Source organism: Ischnura elegans, chromosome 3 (assembly GCF_921293095.1).
Source record: "Ischnura elegans chromosome 3, ioIscEleg1.1, whole genome shotgun sequence".
Classification (NCBI taxonomy): Eukaryota; Metazoa; Arthropoda; class Insecta; order Odonata; family Coenagrionidae; genus Ischnura; species Ischnura elegans.
The window spans coordinates 135033089-135039088 of NC_060248.1; the positions used below are offsets into that span (position 1 = coordinate 135033089).

General features: G+C 35.1%; 1 long non-coding RNA gene across 1 annotated transcript; it reads right to left on the reverse strand.

The window, feature by feature from the left end:
• Window positions 1-1063: 1063 nt before the first annotated feature.
• LOC124156617 lies at window positions 1064-4147 on the reverse strand. Its single transcript, XR_006864361.1, has 3 exons — window positions 3996-4147; window positions 1548-1673; window positions 1064-1216 (listed from the first exon to the last, which is right to left on the reverse strand). It is a non-coding gene; the product is annotated as an uncharacterized LOC124156617 (long non-coding RNA).
• Between the last annotated feature and the right edge of the window lie 1853 nt (window positions 4148-6000).

The following is a 6000-nucleotide window of genomic DNA, read 5'->3' on the forward strand; positions in this document are numbered from 1 at the left end:
TCCCACTGACAGGTAGAAAAAAACATGATTTTATCAAATAGTGCAAACATTCCACAGAGTTTTATCAATATTAACCCTTCATCATCACGGTTATTTGGCCTCCTTAAGATATAAAAGATTACTAACCCAGAGAGACTAAATCTACTAATACTCTGATAACAGATAGGCAAATGAAGAACTCTCCGCAGATTGGCTCAAAAATTTCATGGATAACAAAAATCAACTATGATAGTTCATGTGTAATTGATTATGGACAACCATAGAAGTCAAATCTCTCTTGATAGCTATGAATTCCATAGAGGTAATCATGTTCATGTTGTCTTTATACCCCCGCATAATCACAGCCTTTGGATTTTCTTATGATTCTCTCAAGAAAGTGTTTAATTTACAGTGGGACAGGCCCTTAAGGATTAATGACCTCCAGAAGATTTCAGGAAACGACATAACTTTGACCCAGAAAAAACTTTCATCCTTGTTGCGACATTCATGAAGCGTATATTAAGATCCCAACAATGCAAAATGGTGTTTCAGGATTCAGTGTAGCAGAAATCTTTCCCTTTATACCGGAAGAGTTCAATGACGTGGACTTCATCTTTGAAAAAGCTAGTCAAACACAAATCATCATTGACCCAGAGAATGTTGACAAATCAATGAATGACGAAACTGATCACGAACACTATGATGCTGTCAATGAGCAGCCAGCAAACCTTAATAAGACATGTGTTGAAATTTCGAATCTTTATGGATATAACCCAAAGGATATTGCTAAAAAAAATGAATCCAAGAAAACAGCCAACTTAAATTTATCAGAGCTGTACGAAAATCCTGTTGGTGGTACTTCACAACCTAATTCAACACCCAAGTCAGTCCCGGAACCTACTCAAGCCCATCTCATTTCAAAGAAACCCTAGAATTGACATATCCTCCGCAAAAACCAAACAGTGACTGAAAATAAAATCTAAGAAGGGACAGAAAGCAACACTCAATAATTAGGACTTCTACTCCTATGAAATTGGTATCAAAGTGAGTATAGAGGAATACATGCAGGTAAACAAAATTGTAATTAATTTTCAAGTACTTCAATGAAAAATGTAACTAAATATGTAAAAAATCATAAATTTAAATATGTCTTAAGGAGTCAAAATTGTTCTGGTCTACCATACCATGCTAACATGATTTTATCTTCGTACTAGCACTCATCAATGCCGAATCATTCCTGAAAAAAATTAAAATCATTATTATTGTTGAAGTAGCAAAGCTATCAATCAATTCATCTATGTGCTAATACCTTTTAATGCAGAAGCAATACTTATAGCATATGAACAATCTTTTTCACATACAATGACGAATGACATTGCAAAGCCTACAACTAGTAAGCGTTCCAACAAAGATGCCATGATGAATGCAATAAAAATTTAGAAAATATGGAACCTGGTGCAAACTGGTCTAAGAAACAATTTTAAACTACCATATTTAGGCATCATGTGAAACTAAGTGCCAACATTTTTCCCTCCCTGAGATATAACTTTTGAATAAGTATTTGGTACCTGTATTCCACATCACGCCACAGAGTATGGTCTATACCCTTTTCACCAGACTCCTTCCTACCGCCAGCTTTGAATGTTTATCCTCCTCCATCAAACGACCATAACCAATGTTTCCTATGGAGCTTCCTAGATTTATAAATGAAAAGGACACATTAAAACATTTTTATGATTGTGTGGTCTCAAAATTATTTCTTTACACCATGCACCATGTCATGCCATCACTTAGATCAATATTCACAAGAGAAAACGAGACACAGTGATATATATAAGAAATGGTATTTTAGTATCTCAGTATAGTTTTTATTAAAAATATGAGGAGCACGTCTAGTACCACACCAATTAAAAAAGTACAGTCATTTGCAGCATGGCTGATGTCTCTCCCTACATATAATATTGAAATCTAACCAACTCTTAAATATATATGAACTGAAATATGTCCTAATCATCAGGAAACAATCCTCTTGCCGTGAACTTTCTATCTTTAACAGAGCAGAAGACTCTACAGTATGCCGTGACCTTTGCTGGCTCTTGAGTGAGCATGCCTCAGAAAATACTTTTTCATTATACCAGCCTCAGTCTTGCCACCAATCCTATTCATAGAATTCTCATGTGGATGAGACTAAGTTACTAGTAGTGAGTCCATCTCCACCCACCCTTCTCTAAAATGGGTACATACACTTGAGTGTTGAATTAATTTGATGATATTTTTACTAAATCTATACTCAAGAAAAAGATAAATGCAAAAAAAAGTGTATATTGACAGAGGGCAACATTTTGATATATCACACAGTTACATTATTTTATTTATATTTCTTAGAACTTGTGGAAGAAGAATGAGAAAGATCAAATTTATTACAACATAAATTGCACTGTTTTGGTGTAGTTGGATGGCAGGTAATAATGGACACAAAAATGGGGCGAAATATTTGTATTGATGTTTGGAACCCTAAAAGTTATAACATAAAACAAATCAGTGAATTTGATCTCATCCAACAATATGCCATTTAAGTTGAACATTCCAATTTGTCTTCTACGATTTGAGGGAGCTTGCAAATTCAATTAATGCACATATATATAGCATCCTGGTTCTTTCTGCAGTATTTTCTCAACATTGTGATCAAGTAATTTACGATACTTACTTTGGATCCATTCAAGGGTGTGGGATCCATTCAATGTGTGTATGAAAATTCGGGTTAAAAATCATAAAACCATACTCCAAGACAACTTACCAAGATAACAGAGCAGTGAAATGCAAATGAAGACCATGAAGACTGATTAAGATTTACACCCACGGTATATTAATGAGCCATTTACATCCCTCCAATACACAGGCATCATATTACTCTGGTGAAATTCAATAAACGCGAAAATTATTATAGACTATGAAGGCAAGGAAAGAGCAAATTTGAGATTTTAAAATTTTCCGAATTGAAAACATTTAGAGCGTAAGGGATGGTAAAAAAAATGCTGGCACGAGATTGTAAATAAAAAAATAATTAACACCTTTCTATCAGGATTATTTTCGAGTGTTACTGCGAAATTAACGAAATATAATTAGCTTATATTATAACAAATATCACCGTAACAAATGATAATTACAGCAACGAAAAAAGCTTTCATTTTTTAACCATTCACGAGCATACTAACCGCGACGTTAAAGCATCGTGGCAATATGCTACACACTAGCACTCATATACTTGATTCTCCGAAATATCAATTGAAAAATCCGGACCAAATAGCCCAATAAAATCACCCAATCAAGACGCCCAAAAATATAACACAAATAAATCTCCCGGCAAACATATGAATTGCGTCGAATAACGGCTCTATTTGTGGTAATTAAACCACACGGATGAGCAATGATGAATTTAGAGCCAATAAAAACTCAGCGGATGAAACAGTAGAATATTATATATTTTCGCAATGGCTAAGAAAAGGGAAGGCTGACAATGAACCTTCGGCCATTTTCATGACGTCACGACCTCAGGGAAAGCAACACATTTGTAAAGTTAATAGAGTTAACTACGTATGACAAATCAATGTGAATCGAAATCAAAGCAAATTGAAACCATAGAATCAGCCAAGAACCTTAACACAGTTACTTAAAGGGTACTTGGAATTTTGACCCTCAAAGATTTATGAAAAATATACCTATCACCGGACGAAGATAGCGTCGAAGTAGAACCGAAGACGAATACCGCCGAATCCCAGCTGTATTTGAAGTATTTATATCACACAGATGAGAAATGATAAATTAAGATCCAATAAAAATCCCAAGGATAACAGAATAGAATATGAATAATAGAACTACAAATGCGCTATTACCTAATGGCGTCCTTCGGCCATTTTCATGACATCACGAACCTCATGGTGCTCATGGTAAAGGTCACATTTATAAGATTACGTATCGCAAACAAATGTAAGTCGCATAAAAAATTGATAACTCACCTCTTTATGAAAGCAGCAAGGAGCAGTAGACGGCAGAGGTTGCAATATTAACGCGTTGTGGTACCTGAGGTTTTATCGTTGCATCTTGCGTCCTTGTCCTTGTGTTTATCCAGCGACACGGAGCGCCACACACGGTGCTAACAAGAACTCATAGTCCAACATGTCTGCTACCTTCAGCATCACGAAATATCAGAAATATCACGAAAAACATTATATTCTTTTGATGTAAAAAAGAATTATTCGCCAATATTAAATACGCTCATCAATTTACATCTGAAACAATATTTATCAAGGTGGCAATTTTTGAAAGGACGATCCATTCATTTGATCAAGTCACGGACCTATTTAAATAAATATATTTTTTAAATTATACATTTGCCTATCTGGAAGTACGCAAGCAATTTAAAAAACATAACAATTATGGCAGGAATAGATTTCATACCGAAAGTATAGCAAAATGTGTGTTTAAATGCAGAATACTTCTATACACGGGTTTTATTATGAAAATATCCGAGTTTTATTTTTACACCGCATTTACACCAAAAAAACACGTGTAAATAATTTCTCGGTGCTGTCTGGGGAGCCCATCGGCATGTTTCCACGGCCATATAGATGTTATTCCTTGCTTTCAAGCCCTATTAACAAATATAATATCAGAAACGCAAACGGCTTCTTACCAAGGCCGAAGTGAAATACTTCTTATGAAGTGACGTATGTTAATGTTTTTAATCTCCTGAGTCTCGATCAAGTGATAATAATAATGGCAGGGCACAGCAAACCTAAAAAAATGATTCTATCCTAGGGACGTTTTGCGGGTATAGAATAGGCGGCATATTTAATCGTTGAACAGGGTGAATAATTTCCGGAAGTACCATTATTACCGTTAAAGGCTATTTTATAACGATGCTTGCCTAATCACCAAAGGAATAATTTGAGATTTAAGGAAGTAAAATACCATATGAAAGAAAGAGACGAAAGAGATTTTGCAAATAATTTCCGAATAAACTTCCACGAAAACAGTGCAATGGATATAATCCGAGGGATTTGCGGATGTCTGATCACTTTCAGGTGCTGGAAAATCTGAAATATTATCTCTCGCCCAAAAATTAGATGAGTATTACGACAGAAACCACAGGCTAATACTTCTAATACGCGGTAAATGTACTTTTCATGAGAGTTGCTCGCACCATCGATAACAGCTGCATTAAAAGAAATCATCGAAAGAGGTATTAAGAATGAAAACGATACACATTTTTCCAACTTATATAATGTACACACACATCAAATCTACATTTCCAGAATGATTACACAATGCTATTGAAACTGAGATTATTCATACAATCAATGCAAGGTAATTTCATGAAAAATAAATTTTAAGTATTCACAATTTAACATTTCTATTAATTCTTTCTATTACTAATTTCTATTTCTAATTACTAATCATTCTAAGAGATTCAATTTAGTAGGAGAGAATGATGAATAGTTGATGAAAGCCGTCGCACATCTTGCATTTTCTCAGTGTTACTTCATTCCTCCACTGTGAATGACATTGACCACTGGAACAGCAGAACCTGTAATTTAAAATATGTATAAATTTTGCAGCTTTAGCACACCAAAAAAAGGAATCATACAGCTATTTCATCGCTTCTCAGGGTCCTTGGGGACTCTAAAAAGCGAAATCCCCGAAGTCTTGTGGCCATAACCAGTGGTGCAACGCGGTACCACACACGTCCACGGCATTTTCCTTTTTTCAGTAAATCCGCGATATATATCCACGAAATATTAATGTAGAACAGTAAGGAAATAATGCAGAAGACTAACATTCGAAAATAAATGAAAAATAAATCTTAATTAATTACAAAAATGACTATTTCCACTCACCTGTAGTATGCGCTCAACAATACGGAAATTAACTTACCCGCTAATTCTTGCCCTCCAGAATACGTGGCGCCGCCCCGGCAAACGTGCGGCAGGTTGAGGAAACGACTTCAATAAAAGACCATGG